Below are 16,773 nucleotides of genomic sequence, written 5' to 3' on the forward strand. Positions count from 1 at the left end.
CACCCCATCCCAGGATTCTGCCAGAGGACCACTCGATATGAGGAGAGTGGTACCGTAGCGAAGGAATTCCCAACAGGACCTCATCAATACCCTCTGGAATGACGAGCAGAGATATAATCTCCTGATGAGATGGCGACATGGACAGAGTAAAAGGGATGGTCTGGTGTGTTATCTGTGAGGGCAGTGTCGACCCATTCACCACTCGTACCGTTACAGGTTGAGCTAGCATAACCAGAGGTATTGCGTGGCGTTGGGCGAAGGCAGAAGACATAAAATTGCCCTCCGCCCCAGAATCCACGCAGAGCTCTACCGAGTGGGAGAATGAGCCTATAGTAATTGTCCCCTTAAAGGACAATTTAGAGGCAAACGTCGCCGTGTCTAGTGTACCTCCACCTACTACCACTAGACGCTGACGTTTCCTCGACCGCTGAGAACATCTGGTGGCTAGATGTCCTGACTGCTGGCAAACATGACAGACCTTAAGTGCACAAGCGGTCCGAGACTTAGATCCCGCTTGTGACAGTTCCCTGGCCTCATGTGACTCAGGAACCAGGACCGGAGATTCCAGAGGTTTGGCAAAGGTAGGAGCCAGCCGAAACCTCTGCCTACACTGGGCTCGTTCTAACCTCCGCTCGTTAAAACGGAGGTCAATTCGAGTGGAGACAGTTATTAACTCCTCCAGTGTGGCAGGAATCTCCCTAGTGGCCAGAGCGTCCTTAACGTGGTCAGCCAGGCCCCTCCAAAATATGGGGATAAGAGCTTTATCCGACCAATCCAGCTCAGAAGCTAAAGTGCGGAATTGGACGGCAAAATGACTGACCAAGGACTCACCCTGAGTTAATTCCAGCAGTTGGAGCGCAGTATCATGGGTGACTTGAGGTCCTAAAAAGACCTGTTTCAGAGTGCTCAGAAACAGCGGAGCACTCTGCACCACATGATCACCACGCTCCCACAGCGGCGTAGCCCATTCCAACGCCCTGTCCGACAAGAGAGACACTATAAATCCCACCTTAGCCCATTCTGTGGGAAAACGTGCAGCCAGGAGCTCGAGGTGAATAGAGCACTGACTCACAAATCCCCTACAAAACTTGCTATCACCAGAAAATTTTTCTGGCAGCGGGAGGCGAGAAAATGTCGGAGCAGGGGTGGCAATGGACAGGGTTGCTGCAGCCACGCTAGCAGCCTGTACAGCAACTGCGGTAACATCCACAGCTGAGGTTGCGCTCTCAAGAGCCGCCAACCTACCCTCCAGCTGCTGGATATACCGCAAGGATTGCTGTTTGTCCGTCATTACTAGCTAGACCCTGGCGCTAGTGTAATGTTAGGGCTAGCGGAACGCACCAAATAATAAGACAGATAGTGTATGGTGCGTTCGCAGCCCGGGGTCCACCGTGCAGAGATGGAACCTGCTGCTAAGTAATGACGGACTATATGGTGGTACTCATAAGTATACACACGTGGGTTAAACTTCACCCAGCGTGAAGGAAGTGATCCTGTTGCGTCACAGGTTCGCGGTACCGCACATAGAAGGCGAGCAAGTAGTCAGCGAACTCAACCCCAACTAGGATTGAAGTCCGATTAGACCCTTGCTGGCACAACACCGCAACTGGGTGTGTAAGGTAGCAGAATAACAATATTAGGGCACAAGAGTGCATGCGGTGCCGCACTGACGAACGCCACTAACCACCCAGGCTTGGGTAAGGAAAGCACAGAGGAAGTGCACGGCGCCGTACTGGCGGTCACAGCAACTGGACGCTGTAACGTGTGATTAGTGCTGTAGGATAAGTCGGGCGCTAGATAGCAACCATACACCTTCAGCAAACAGACATTCAATAGGGAAGGGGTATCCAAGGACGACTTGCACTCCCAACAAACACACGTAAGCAAATGTACACTAGCGCATGGCCGTGTGGTCATGCGCAGTTTATATAGTTGCAGCACAGGAAGTGGCCACAGAAACTTTGCCCTTCCAAGACCTGCCAAGAGGACCAATGGAATGTGCTGCAGAGCCTGAGCACATGACCCTCGATCTCCAACGGGAGATCTTGCCCTGGGCATGCTCAGTGTGTGCAGACAAGGACTTAGTCCCAGAGAAGTCCGCTCGCTGCTGACCAGCACTGGCTTTAATGGCAGAAGCTGAAGAAGCAGCAGTAACTCTCTGTACAGAGTGAGACTGAGCAAGACGCTGGGACCGACGTCCCTGCTGAGCAGACTCCACTGCGGCTGGATAAGAATGGGAGACTGCAGCGGAGATGGCCCGAGATTCCCCCTGTGCAGAAGCGGGAACTCGAGACCTAATACATAGGTTGATAAAATACCTAGCTCCATCAAGTTCAACCTTTTTCCACCAATTGTTCATTTTGTCACTAAACCAACTATAACTCGCATCCGGTGAACACCTAGGTTGTTTTCATAATGCATTTATTATCCATGTCATTGATGCATTTTACTTTTGGCTAAGTTGCACTAGTCTACCATCCTTGTTACCTCTAGGCCCCCTTGTTTCGGTGGTAACCACTGCTCGTACATTGTACTGTGTTGCCATAGCATAGATTTGTCATCTGACTGCTCTCGTCAGCAGAGCAGAGGACGTGCCATGTGGCAACTATATTCTAGTGGATACAAACATTCTCACAGCATTTTTTTCCCCATCTGCGTAATACCTTTGCACAGTGCTGGGCATATAATGTCATGTCAGCTCCCTGTTCGCTCCTTCGCTTTTTCATAGTGATGTGATGCATATTCTGCCTCCATCTCATACGTTGCTGATGACAATGCCTTTCCGTTTGTAGATGCAAGATTCACAACATATTGATACCTAAAGATCTAGGTTAATTACACTAAGCTGGAGTCTCCTTGTGCTACATGTTTCCTTTGTGATCAAATCAGGAAAGTTTCCTTCCTCGCTAGGCATGGTCTCCACATGTGACCTTGTTATAGAATGAAATTGCACCTTTTTAACAGTGTGATGTGCTGATTGCTTGTAATAGTAGGACAGCTGTAGCAAGGAGTTAATATGCTCTCGAGAAGCTGCTGCAATATAGGTCAGGTGATGGGGGTGTGGCGTCTCATTCGGAGCAGGCTGCAGCTTGCATGCTACCTCCAGTTCTGCGCTGCCTGAGAGTTGGATGGAAGTGTGAGCAGCCTCCAGCTTCAGCACCTGCCTGCTGGACAGCTCCCTAGGAGCTAGAAGGAGGCTAAAAGACAGGAGGCAGCACATCTCAGTGTGGATGGATTAACACAGTTTTATCAAGAACATACTTTTAAGTGAGAGAGAGACTAAAGACAAGCGTGGGATACAGATCAGCTGGGGATCACAGTGCATTGGATTTCCTTTAAGTGTATTTTTAATCCTTGAATAAAAGCGGATCTTTCTCTCTCTCTTTTTGACATCCCTGCTGGTATAGGCGCATGATGCTCTTTCTTAAAGTTTGCTTTTTGAAGCCTGCAGCGTCAAGGTGAGACCGCTTTGCCTCAAGTTTGTCTCAAGCCATCACCACCTTAGGCACCTGGAAAACATCTGCTTTGTGGTGGCGGGGGGTTCCAATATTTTACAAAACGAGCAGCTGGATGTGATTGTGGAGGGTTTCGTGTCTTTTTACTCTGGTCGCTGTGTCTCGAAGAGGATTATTAGAAATGATGTGAAAAATAGAGGGAGGCAAAAATAAAAGAAAAACCAAGTTTGAAGGAAACCTAAACGTGATAAGGTTTTGCTGAGAGAACAGCCTGCTTTTACCACTCTGATACTAAATGGATTACTACTAGTAGGGGAGCTTGGGGACGCATTTGGAAGATCTACTACCTTCTCGGTTGTTGGATGTCACATTCCAGACTTTGTGCATGCTTGGCCGGTATATAGCTTATGAGAATCACATCAGGATAATCGACAGAGCCACAAGGTGAGTACCAATCCTTCTCCTCTATCTCATCTTTTATTCCATATTGCAAGCTCGGTCTTAGGGAAATGAGGTTGTATAGCAGGGCAGTGATACATAACAGGGAATCAAATCAGATTACTGAGGCTTGATCAATGGGTGGAAGAAAGAGATGTGATGGAAGACGCACACAAGTCTGCCTCTACCCTGCTGATGGTAAATTCTGTAAGAAAGGCTGCTGAAAAGGAGCTGAATGTAAAGACCTCAACACACAGGCAGAAATGAGACAGGGTCGTGTTGTCGGAAACGTAAATGTAATTGCTTGTGTGTTTTAAAGGTCTCCAGCCACTTTGCTTTGTTAAATATTATCCAGCAAAGCAAAAAGCAGCACTGGCACTCATATGCACACCCTAGATAACATGTAAAATGTGCCCAGGTTGTAAGAACATGAATGGCTATCAACAGTGCATTGTAATTGTGGTGACTTTTGCTTAAAAGGAGACAGAGGCAGATAAAGGGAAGAAATGTTATGTAGCCAAGTAATAGAAAACCAGGAGAGCATACTTTTACTTATTATTTGCCAGCATATTGTGAATCAGTAATAAGGATGTAGTGTATAAAACATAGCAATTGGGTATTCAGGTGGCTTTTAAGGCACTAATGGAAGTCTTTGACAGATGCATTTTCTAGACTTGACAGCAAGAGATTGTAATTATGCTGTGCCATTATTTAGCCATACGTTATCAAAGGCTGCCATTTGTCTACTATTTTATAAACGTTCTACTTGGGATATAGTCCTGATAGTCACTGACAGTCTGTTGTTCTTCTTCCTCTGGGCAATGGTGATGTTCATTATTTTTTTTTTTTTAAATGATGTTATGAAATCTATCTCTCAGCTATATTAAAAATACTTATCACCTGGAACTCAGTTCCAGACGTGTCATTGTTTCCTTACATCCCTAGCTCACACACAAGGCTGAATATGATGGATAAAGATGAATTATGTATGCTGGTTGTCCCTGTTCTCTGTCACTAGTGCAGATAGGGCAACCAAGCTAAGACATAATGACTTTTCCTTATTGTCTAACTTCGATACCTATGTTCATTAAGAAATGCTTATAGCTGTGCTATAGGGTCACCTATGGACCAGTAAAGCAATATAACCCGTGCTATAGTATTTGTACTTACCCCATAGACAGCACTGCAGTCTAAATGAAATCCAAGCTTATTATATGACTTTTATGTATAAGCATTAGGTCAATGAGCAATTATATATTAAACCCGCTCATGGTGGTCTTTATTACTAAGCTGTACATGAGGATTTTATGGGCATGAGCTTTGCTTCACATCTTCAGAAGCATTTAGCCCCATGCTAGCAAAGGTTGGGAGGGATCACCGCACTGCACGTCACAGGTTGCAATCAGAAATGGCAATCCGGCCATTATACCAAATTTACCTAGCTATATGGATTATGTATTTATACCAGGCATAGGCTGGATGTTTATCAGTACTCAAGTGTTTGCTACCAGCTTTTCACTGCTAGAGTGCCATGTGTGTTTTTGAATACTTGACAATTTTTCTCTTATAGATACGAAGCAGGTCACATTTTATATCCGAGCACCAACCAGTTCATATATATACTGTTACAATTGAATTTTGACATCATTTACCAGCAAAAATAAAAAAAATATGCTCAAACCACATAGCAACATGAACATCGTAAAGATCAGCCTAATTTACAAGGTTGAGCTCACGCTCACCTTAGGCAGAGATAATTGTGGCACTTCGCCTCGATTTTATCCCCTTATGGGGCAATAAAAATGCCAACATACAGTGCTTAGGGTGAATGCAATAGGCTCAGTGAGACTGAGGCAGCGTTTCTTATTAATCAATAGTGCAACTTGTGTATCAGATTGTGAGTAGTTAATTTATTATTCATATTTTGCTGGAGGTTCTCTATTTCCATATCCTCTTGTTCAGCATCTGGAGTGTCTCTGGGGAAGATGAGGCACATTTCTTTAGCTTTTGGTTGAGCTTTGAAGAGTTGCAGTGCCATTTTTCACCAGCTGAGGGCGAATGATAAAAACTTTTGATTGAACAGAACATCATGTAAGCCAGTAGATCCCCAGCTCTGCACACAGCACTATTTCCCAATAATCTATACATTGGCCGATCCGCGTGCCTATTGAGAATAATCACATATATTCATTCTGTTATAGACTGATAACATTTGATGTTAATAGAATAGCTTTCATATTTGCTTTGCTTGGTTCAATCGGCTAGAAATGTCTGATTTATTGTTGGTAATAATAGAGTAAATGGTGCTACATCAATGCAAGTTGTGAAATTGTGGGTTTTATAACTATTAGGTTGAATATATAATAACTGTATGAATCCTTGGGAATTGTCAGATTCATGGAGTGTAGGCAAGCACCGTATATCACCTATTTTAATTTAGCTCGTTATGAAAGCCTATTATTCTGTCATTTTGGCTGAAAATTTGCATTTCACTGAAGCCTTGTTTGTCAGCAGCTGCAGGAACCCTAACTATAAGCCTCCGTTCACGCAGTGATTAATCAGGAGATTTTCAGCTGTTTTCCAACTAAAATGTATATATTTTTATAAGATATGTAAGTTCAAGTCATGTTACATTTGAAGTGGCTAATGTTATTTGTTTTGCAATGTATTAATTATATGATTAATTGAATTGGGAGCCCGTGTATCCGAAACGCCCGCACAGGTTTTCCCTGTGTTAAGGACTTTGGCTATGTATTTTTGCATGTGTGACCATTGAAAGTTCTTTCCTACAGCCCTCGTATGTGATAATTTGTTGAGTGGCTTTTATTTTTCTATATTCTGCCTTTGACAGCCTTGTCAGATATTTCCATAAATTGTTACTGATGTGAGAATTATCTCTACTTTCAATGCGGAGAGATGCCCTTTGACATCACATTGTTGCCAATATACAACGTTTATAAAATGAGATATTTGTTATATACAATTATTTTTACATTAAGAACCAAAACATTTACTGCTGTCAACTGCAAGAAGAATGTATGCGTAATAATACAGCTGACATGTGCCGCTAACAGCCATTGGAGGAATCGCGATCCTCCTGTGGCTGTTAACCTGTGAAATGCCACTGTCAAACTCAGGCAGTGGCATTCAACATGCGCTTCCAGCAAGCGCACCGTAAATACCACCCATCGGCACCCGTGTCCCATTACCACTGGTCGCCGATGGATTGCTATGAGCACCACCCGGTGGTTGGCGCTCATAGCAAGTCAGCAATTCTACTATGTACAGGTGATCTGATCATCATCTGTATGTAGCAGAGGTGATCGGGTTATGGCAGCTTCTAGTCTCTCATGGAGGCTATTGAAGCATGCCTAAAGAGAAAAAAAAATGTTTAAAAATATAAAAAAATGTAAAAATTATAAATGTTCAAATCACCCCCCTTATGCCCGGTTCAAAATAAAACAACAAAAAAATCCAACATACACATATTTGGTATCACCGCATTCAGAATCACCCGATTTATCAATATAAGAAAAGAATTAACCCGATCACTAAATGGCTTAGCGAGAAAAAAATTCAAAACGCCAGAATTACTCTTTTTTGGTCACTGCAACACTGCAATAAAATGCATTAATAAGCTATAAAAAGATTGCATCTGCACTAATATGGTATCTTTAAAAATGTCAGCTTATCGCACAAAAAAAGGCCTCACCCAACTCGAGATCACGAAAAATGGAAACACTATGGGAATCGGAAAATGCTGGTTTTTTTTTACAAACTTTGGAATTTTTTCACAACTTACATGAAAAAGAACCTTTACATGTTTGATGTCTATGAACTCATAGTGACCTGGAGATTCATAATTGCAGGTCAGTTTTAGCATTTAGGAACATAGTAAAAAAGCAAAAAACAATTGCGTAATTGCACATATTTTGCAATTTCACCACGCTTTTAATTTGTTTTCCCATTTTCCAGTACACAATATGTTCAATCAATGGTGTCGTTCAAAGCACAACTTGCCCCGGAGAAAACAAGCCCTCACATGGCCATATTGACCGAAGAAAAAAAAGTTATTACTCTGGGAAGAAGGGGAGCGAGAAACAAAAAAGCAAAAAAGAAAATAACTCTGGTCATGAAGGGGTTAAGGTCTCTTGCTTATACATTGCTAGGAGCATCCTTCAAGCAAACAATGAAAGAAAGATATTTCAACTCCCCAATAAATACATAAATGGTCTATTTGAGATAGAGCTGAAATCACTTGTTTGCTTCATTCACTTGTACGTCCTTGCCCTTTCTTCAGACACATATATGTCCCTTATACAAATGTAGCAATTGAAAAGACATGAAGAAAATGATTTGAGTCCATAGTGATAATACCAAAGTAAAAAGTTTTACCACATCATGAGCCTTTCCAATTCATGTACTTTTACTATATTATGGCTATGAAAAAATCTAAGCGTTAGAATAATTATTGTCATCAATCTTGTGGAGAACAGTAAACTTGAATCTATTTCTTATGTTGCAATATTTACTGTGTGCTTGGGTCACTTCTACAATACATTGATGATGTCATTAAAGGCATAGTTCATCAACAAGCAGATAATCACATTGATTAAATATGATACATTGTTTATACTTGCTATATGGATATATGCTTGGGTATACTTTTCCAAGAATACTATCAAACATAAGTTTTATAAATGTCTGATTGGTAAAGGCCCCCCGGATAAACCCAATAACAACACCAACCACAAGGATTGGCATGGTTACCATTAGTCGAAGCAATCTAATGTCAGTCTCCTCTCCCATAAATGCTAACTGATCCCTAATGAGTTGACATTTATGACAGACACAATATCCCATACATGTATAGAAATCAAGCACATATCTATTTTTTTACTATTATAAGAATACTTATATGCTCAGGATTACAAAGCAATTGTTGAGGATTGTTGAGTTTGAAAAAGTTTGAACCACCACTCCAACATTTTTTGTTCATTTTATTGCAGCACTGGAGTGGTGCAACTAAACCAAGTTCCCTGAGCCTAATATCATACTGACCACCCACTGTGGTTCAACTTTTTTCAGTGGCACTCCAATCAGTCTCCAACAGGTTGTGACATGCCTGATCGCTCCAGTTTTTCCTGGGTGATTCGGAAGTCACAACTCAATGTAAGTCCACGAGGACCAGAACGAGGCCAGAACAAGTGTCTCATTGCAGTCAAAATATGAAACCTGGGATCCGGAGAGGCACCAGGAGGACTTGAGGACAGTTCCTGGTAAGTATAAGAATAAGTGAAGAAAAAAAACCTGGAGTGGCTTTTTAAATTATGAAGGCTATAGTAGACTAGCCAAAATTTGTGATTATTGTGCTAAACGTGTAAAGAAAAGGATGACATTAATTTGTGCTATAGGTATATAATGTTGATTATTTTAGTGTAATTATGATTCATGATTCTTGAAAGAATTGAAGTCTGGGACAGAATATGAGCCTAAATTATTGGTCTTCCATTATTTTTCATAAAATGGCATATTTGCAATAACAGATATCCATTTCTCTAAGGCTATGTTCAGACGTTGGCGCACATTCTAAAATATATCTATAAAAAATTAACCAAACATATATCAAAAGCAAGTCCTTTTGACATACACTGTGTATACTAGGCAGTACACAGAAAGTTGACATTGTATTGAAGTAGGACTTAATAGCAAACATATGATAATGTATATCATTACATGTTTGCAAACCTTCTGGAGAAACATTGAAAAGTGCTGATGTGAAGGCACACAATGGTGCACAGGCTCAATAGTACCCTGCTCTGTACAAACGCTCATGCATGAGGCTATGTTCACATTTTCGTTGTTGGGCGCAACGTCATGCACCCCTATCTTTAACATGGGGGGGCGCACGGACGTGCATTGGTATGCGTTGTATTGCGTTTTATGACGCATGCGTCAGTTTGACGCACCAGACAGGGTGTGGAGAACACTACTTGTACCATTTTCCCTGCGCCAAAATTCAGGAACATTACTAGTTTATGTCAACGCATGCGTCAAAAAATGCAGCGTTGTGTTTTGCGTTGTTGGTTGCGTCGACGACGCTGCGCCCAACAACGCAAATGTGAACATTACCTAAGCTGTACGCTTCTGCATTGCTCTTCTGACAAGTCTCAGAACCCAAACCCCTTGAGTCTGCAGGTTGTTTTAGTGCCTATTTCACTTTTCAATGAAAAGTTAACGGGTAGGTACGCTTAAAAGTGCGCTTATATCAAATAGTGAAACGCTGCCATTCCTATTTAATAAATGATTTAGATAATAATTATAAAGAAGTGAAAATGATGGGAAAAAGAGCAAAAGAGCTGAATTTAAAGATAGATGAGCTGCTCAGATATCTGTTAGCTAGTAGAACCATACTAAAGCTGAGCAACAAATAAAAACATAACCAAAAGTCATAGTCAAGAAAGGTTTCTATTAAATAGTTTAAGTATTTCTTTGCTAACATTTCATTGTTGATGATACATTTAATAAACCTCCTCGGAAAATGTTCTGAAAAAATACATTGGTACAATCGTAGCTCTAGTTTATCTTATCTAATGGTCTTGGGGTAAAATGAACTAACTTCAATTTTTAAGTGAATTTCTGTCCAAAACCTATCCATCAAGCATGGAATTCCATGTGTCAGTCTTATTTCTGCTCTTTAGTTTGCTACTTCTACATAGCTGTCTATAAGTGGTTCAGAAGTCGCAGTCACACCTGAACCCTCTATCTGAAAAAGCCCAATGATCTTCTGCTAAATATTGTATAAGTGACGAGTGTAGCAAATTAGACATATTAGGTAAGTAAGGTGCCATGTGCAAAAGCTGCATGAGCTATAAGTAATTCATTGGGTTCTATCATAAGGGATGGATGATTTCCTTGATACACATGACATTGCTGGTTTAATTAGTGATGAAATATACATTTGGTGGAGAAATGTTAAACTATGGTCCTAGGTATTTTTTCAACCTATGTAACTATGTAACTAGGTATCTGGACAATCTCTTCGGTGCCAATGTATAGGAGCAATCTGTATCAGACTAGAGTTTCACACTTTTTCAATAGAGCTTTTTTACTTATACAGGTAACAATGTCTTGTACAATACCGTATTGCTAGATTTGCTCTTCATAAAGGCTCTCTGTTGAGAGGACAAAAACTCAGAGGTACTACTATTAATTAGACAGATTCCTGCCTCCATGATTTCATTCTTATAATCCAGTGTTTCCCAAACTCCAGTCCTCATGGACCCCATGTTTTCAGGATTTCCTTAGAATTTAGCAAGTAGTGGAAGTATCATCAAGGAATCAGGAATTGTCTCACCTGTGCAACACTATGGAAATCCTGAAAACATGACCCGTGGGGTCCGTGAGGACTGGAGTTTGGGAATCACTGTTATAATCTCTTATCCTTTAGAAAAGGAGACAATTTAAAAAAAGAACAATCACACTGCTCCCACCAGTAATAAGAGATGGCACCAGGTCTACTTGTTCATATGAGGCCATTCAGAGGCATAATGGGATTGAAAACATAATAAGGTGGAAGAGTAAACAGGGGGATTTAAAACTCCTTGCACTTCAGGAGTGCAGTGTATTACTCTTTTTGCCTTAAGGTACCGTCACACTCAGCGACGGTGCAGCGATATAGACAACGAGCCGATCGCTGGAGTGTCGCTGTTTAGGTCGCTGTAGAGACATCAAACACAGCAACTCCAAAACGATGCAGGAGCGATCCAGTGACGTAACGGCGACTCACTTATCGTTCTCGCTGGTTGTTAGCTCCATGTAAAACGTTGCTGGCATTGTTGCTTTTGCTGTCAAACATGACGATACACGCCGACCTGACTTCTGGACTTCTAGCTCCAACCAGCGATGGCAAAGCAGGATCCAGATCGCTGCTGCGTGTCAAACACAACGAGATCGCTATCCAGGACGCTGCAACGTCATAGATCGTTGTCATTCTCGTTGTAAAGTTGCTGAGTGTGAAGGTACCTTTAGTGCAGAACCTTTTACACTTTTACTACCAACATGCATTGCTCTACCGATCATGTCTTAAAATAATTCAGAAATATGCAAAACTCCCCTGATTTGCTGTAATCAAAATGCCAAAAAATTCTGCAGTTAGAAATCATTTTTAATTTCATCAGACGATGATAGTTGTGACTGCTGAGTTCCTACTGAGGAACATTGAAAGCTCATCAATTATTTACTGTATCATTGTGAATGTACTTAGGCTTGTAAAGTGGCATGTTTAACTGGAACATTGTTCACAATCATGCAAAGTCATAAAATAGTAATAATACCATTATATATGAGAAATGCCTTGTCACTGTATTCATTAATTTGCAGATTACAATATTGTTTCAGAATTCTTGATTATTTCTCATGAAAGTGTGAACAGCAAAATTGTACAGTACGTAAGGTTTAAGCATATACTGTACTTTGTGTAAGGGCACATATAGGTTTGTGTGCACGTTGCATTTTAGTGTTGATGTCTGATCCCAGAATCAGTAAAATATAGTGTGAGATATTTATCAAGCTAAATGTGCTGGGATTCTGGTGCAATTTGCACACAAATAGAAAAACAGTCTTTTGTGCTTTGCACCATATATTTAGGTGTTATAGACTCTTTTTATACTTTGTCCAACAAGTGAGCTTACTCTCACTGAAAAGTCATATGGCTAAGTAGAAAAGGTGTAAACTAACTTACCATTGTGATCCAAAATTGGGCTGCACATTTCTAGCACAATTTAAGCCAACTATTAGCTTTGACAGAGTGACATATAACAAGTTTATCGCATAGCATTACCAATATGAGAAACTTTGCACATGTCATATATAGGCCAACTTTGTGGTGTCTGACAATTGAACAGTATTGATAAACTTTCCAAATTGTTTTTATTTATCAAACGTTTTCTTTCAATTTCACCTGTGGTTCTACTGAACTGTGCCACCCTTTGTAGTTTTGTTCAGTTAATCTTGGCATGTCCTACTTGTTTTACAAAAGTGGTGGGTTTACTTGTGACAACAACATGTTTTGAAATAGTTCTAAAACTTGAGAAAGTTGTCAGAACGAACACTTTTTATGAAAAAGTCATAATCTGGCAAGATATTTTCACACACTGGCTAATGCAGATAATATGTACTATAGGAATCCATTGGAGTGGCAGGGGTTATCAAATATGGCTAATAGAGGTTCACTAAAGGATGGCGTAGTGGGAAAAATGACTGGGATGATATTTAGTGAATCATATTATATCAAATAATGCTAGACTTAGCTCCAGAGGCTCCAACGATGCAGGCATACATCAACATTTCCCCTGTTGAAGAAGCTATACGCAAAACGCGCATCGGGGTTCCGGACTGCCGTGTGTGATTATCCATCCAGGTGTGTGTGTGCACTTGCACCTTATGCTACGCATTCATGCCTATTTTTTGCACTAAGGTCTTTTAGTTAGACTCTTTTATGCACAGCACTTGCACCTTATTTATTTATTAGTGTATTTGTATGCTGATCTAACACTCAAATGTCAATCTGGTATAGCACTAGCACCTTTATTAATTTCAATTTATTCATCTGAGTTTTACTAGACACATTTTATCTATGGCGTATAAAATATATATATATACTTTTTGGTATGCACTTTGGTGTTTTTTGGCATATGTATATTTTTATTATGAAGAAAATATTTTGTTGGGTTGGTGCAGTGCAACAGATAGGCAGGGATCACAGAAAGTTCAACATAAATGGTGTCTTTATTTTCAGACTCACACACAGGAGTGATATCCTACGGATAGCAGATGGGTTTCCATAAACACAGTCCAGAACTCAATACCCGTTGCTGTGGACAATAGCGCCACCATGTCTCTTTGGTGCATCAACCACCTTGAGTTCCCTGGCTCTGTGTTAGCTCCACACAGACCTGGGTTGCACAGAGCCTCCTGCTCTGCAGCTTGCAAACTCCAACACTGACACACCGAGGGAAAACTGACAAATTTAAACGGAATCATGGCCATAGCGCCACTTCCAAACCCGGAGTGGAGAGAGGGATTCGCCCCACTACCAAACCTGCAAATTTCTCTAAAAATAAATGCCCTTAATGGGTTTTCTTCAAAATTTGACTGTGTCAAATACTTGGACCCAATCCATTCTTTATTTTATTTTAGCCTTTGACTCACAGGTATCCTGCTGTGAACCCACTTTATTTCCTTCTCTTTAACAATTGAGTTTTTTGACGATTTTTTTTTTCCCTTATTATCATTCTTTGCTTTTTCTATTACTATCACAATTTTTTATTTCAATGTTTATTTTTTATCTTTGTTTTTTATTTTTTATTTATTTATTTTTTTCTGTACACATATTTTGCGCTATATATGGCTCATAGAGATTTTATGCTCAAGCTCAATTTAATGCAATTGGGTGCATTGAAGGGGATTCTTTATTCAAATATCTGATCTGCCCTTATTATATCCCCATAGCAGGGCTATTTGGCTGGGCGCATTGTGGGCAACTCATGCCCACACTGCGGCCATTCACATACCTGCGCATGCGTGATCAATCCTCTATCCATATTGCTACATTGCCTTGACATCACGCTGGCCACATTCTTCTTGGTTCAGATTGCTTGGCTATTTTGTGCACATACACCACATACTGTTTTCGGTTCACAGTATGATGCATTTCTTCCGGCTGCTTTCTACACGTCACTTGCCCGGGCCGCCTCCCATCACTAACTGATGAGGCTTACGTTCCACACCGGTAAATACTTGAAGCATTAATTATCTTGTATATATTTTTCACACTTTGATTCCCAAACAAACTTCCCCTGACGAAGCTGCCCTCAGCAGCGATATGTGTGGGGCTCTCCTAGACCCTTGTCCCATATGGAACTTTTTGCCCATTCTTGCTTACTGCATGAGTTCTCCTTATGCTAGACTGGTAGCCATGCTTATGGACACCCTTATTTAACACCTGCCTCTTATTTTTTTGCAGGTCTCCATATTTCTCTCTTTGTTTACTTCCACATTGTCCTTTGTATCTTATCCCTATTCACTAGGCTGTGTATTGTACACTATGCATTCTGCAATTTACACTGCTATTAGTATGAAGATGACAGATGTACCTTTTTCTTTCTAACCAGTTCAGACTCATTGTGCTATATACATGGGTTATTTAGTCCCCTATATATTTGGTTAGTAGCATATTCCAGCCTTTGGTTGCTTTATATTGATTTACCATATTGGGGCAATCTACTATGTGGTTGCATTCATGTCCTTGCATGTTACATGCGTATCCTTATATACTGATAGCTCTCATGCCGGGTTCACATATGTATTAGTGGAACTCCGCTTATTAGTCGTCCCACATGGTTTTGGTTCAGGGGTGTTGTATATTGATAATGCTTGTTCATGCTTTTAAATGATTTTAAGTTGCGTTTGTGTATGTCTAAGGTTTCTAATAAAAATTAAATGTGTAATATTATATCAGGTGTGGACACCATTATTTGTTTGGCCTTTTGCCTACTTGATTTATAGTCTCCTTCCATGCAAGGTGTCGCACCCTGTTGTTCACTAGTCAGTTGATTGCTTTTGGATGAAGTTGCACCCTAGTATTGTTAATACTGCTCTGAACCCAAGCACTCCAGCAGGTTTAATAGGACTCCGTCTGCATCCTGGAGGACACATAGTGACCCTTGCATTTAATCCCCCTCTCTGACTCACAAAGGCGACATTCACACTATCAGTATTTGGTCAGTATTTTGCATCAGTATTTATAAGCCAAAACCAGGAGTGGAACAATTAGAAAAGTAAGTATAATAGAGACATATGCACAACTTCTGTATTTATCACCCCCTCCGGGTTTTGGCTTACAAATACTGATGGAAAATACTGGCCAAATACTGTACATGGAGGCAGCCTAAAGGCTAGGGTGAGTATAGTATTTTTTTTTTATTTGTCAACAGCAAATTTACACTTTCCTGGAATTGTGAGAAGTAAATTGCAAAAAGACTGTATTCCGGTGAATCTGATATTTATTTGTTTAATCCTAAAATAATTCATTGAGCCTTGAATCATCCATACTTTTATTTTTAAACAATCAAGTTAATAAACTGAATATAGATTGATATTTAAAAAAAATAAATCCACTGATTATTCGGAAATATCTGTTATGATACAAATGCTATGACACCATTATCCTCCAATCACTCTGTGTCTAAAACTTCTGAGCTGTTTTGATGGTTCTAATGTTGGCGTTCATTGTATAAACCAAGTAGTTTTATTTTTGTCACCTCTACAACCTGAGAAGGACGTATCAATAGACTTCTTTAATTCATACAGCAGGATTTGTAATGAAAGACTGCCTTCATCCAATAATAGCTCTACACCATTCACCTCTGTTAAGTTGAGGAACAATACCAAACACAACTTGTCAACAGGGCTCGTGCTGTTTTTGGAAGTAGTAAGGTATGCTTTCCTTACAATCTCTTTAAGCAATGCAATTTGTTTGTAACAAACGCTTTTTTTTCCATTTATATTACACTCAGGACTTCCGATTTATTTACATAGAACAATCTGCTACCATACTGCATTGACTTATATCAGTTTGTCATCAGCAAAAATATACTCGAAAAATCCCTTAACCCAAATTGAGTTCACATTTTAGGATTAAAGTACAAAGCAAATTGCTGATATTTTTACCTCAAGGAAGAAAATACACCGTTTTAATTGTTAAACAGGATAAGTAAAGATGAGGAATAAAAGACAAAAGTAAAGATGAGCTGAGAATAGACCATGTGATGTCTTAACTTTGCATGCTGGAGAAGTCGAAATAAGCTCAAAGCTTTAT

The 16,773-nt window shown here is 40.3% G+C and overlaps 1 protein-coding gene across 2 annotated transcripts in view; it reads left to right on the forward strand.

The window, feature by feature from the left end:
* Positions 1 to 3,068: 3,068 nt before the first annotated feature.
* The window catches only part of LINGO2 (leucine rich repeat and Ig domain containing 2), a 2,506,396-nt gene continuing 2,492,691 nt past the window's right edge, over positions 3,069 to 16,773 (forward strand). For both annotated transcript variants that reach the window (XM_069765264.1, XM_069765275.1), the window contains exon 1: positions 3,069 to 3,899. The gene's annotated coding sequence lies outside the window, so the exon portion shown is untranslated. The remainder of the gene's footprint in view (positions 3,900 to 16,773) is intronic.

This window comes from Ranitomeya imitator, chromosome 1 (assembly GCF_032444005.1).
Source record: "Ranitomeya imitator isolate aRanImi1 chromosome 1, aRanImi1.pri, whole genome shotgun sequence".
Taxonomy (NCBI): Eukaryota; Metazoa; Chordata; class Amphibia; order Anura; family Dendrobatidae; genus Ranitomeya; species Ranitomeya imitator.